The 757-nt window shown below is 40.8% G+C and overlaps 1 non-coding gene across 1 annotated transcript; it reads left to right on the top strand.

Annotated features, from left to right (window-relative positions):
- The first annotated feature begins 329 nt into the window (after positions 1 to 329).
- LOC141616681 (small nucleolar RNA R71) lies at positions 330 to 436 on the top strand. The gene has a single exon (XR_012531014.1). It is a non-coding gene; the product is annotated as a small nucleolar RNA R71 (small nucleolar RNA).
- The last annotated feature ends 321 nt before the right edge of the window (positions 437 to 757 follow it).

Genomic DNA, 757 nt, shown 5'->3' on the forward strand with positions numbered 1-757 from the left:
ATGCCGTCATGGCATTAACATGATGCTTTGGTGATTTTGAGTCTTCTTCAAGTCTAGCCATAACCTTTTCAAATTTCAAATTGATGGTATCAATGTGAGCACTAAGTTGAGCACCCAATTGAGTAACGGAGTCCACTTCATGCTTTCCTCCTCTAGTAGCCTTGCGAGGTCTACTATATTGTGAGTTATGGACCGCCATTTCCTCAATTTTGTTCCAAGTTTGATTGTCATCAACTTCGGTGAACATTCCATTTGATCCCATGTTGAGAATGTTCCTTGAATCTTCATATAGACCGTTCCAAAATTGTTGTACCAAGAACCACTCGCTAAGTCCATGGTGAGGACATGAGCGACAAATTCCTTTGAACCGCTCCCAAGCTTCATACAAAGATTCTTAATCCCTTTGCTTAAAACCCGTAATTTGAGCTCTTAGCATGTTAGTCTTTTCCGGTGGATAGAACTTTTTGTAGAAAGCTAGAGCCAACTTCTTCCAAGAATCAATTCCGAGAGTAGCCTTATCAAGGCCTTTCAACCATTGTTTCGCGGTGCTAATGAGAGAAAAAGGAAATAAGACCCATCGAATTTGGTCTTGAGTTATACCGGTTTGAGAAATCGCATCACAATAGTCACAAAAGGTTTCCATATGAGAATGAGGGTCTTCACTAGGCATCCCCCCAAATTGGCTTCTTTCGACTAATTGGATAAATGCGGATTTGGAAATAAAATTTCCGGTTAGATGTTGTGGTGTGGGAGTACC

This window comes from Silene latifolia, chromosome 11 (genome assembly GCF_048544455.1).
Source record: "Silene latifolia isolate original U9 population chromosome 11, ASM4854445v1, whole genome shotgun sequence".
NCBI classification, from domain to species: Eukaryota; Viridiplantae; Streptophyta; class Magnoliopsida; order Caryophyllales; family Caryophyllaceae; genus Silene; species Silene latifolia.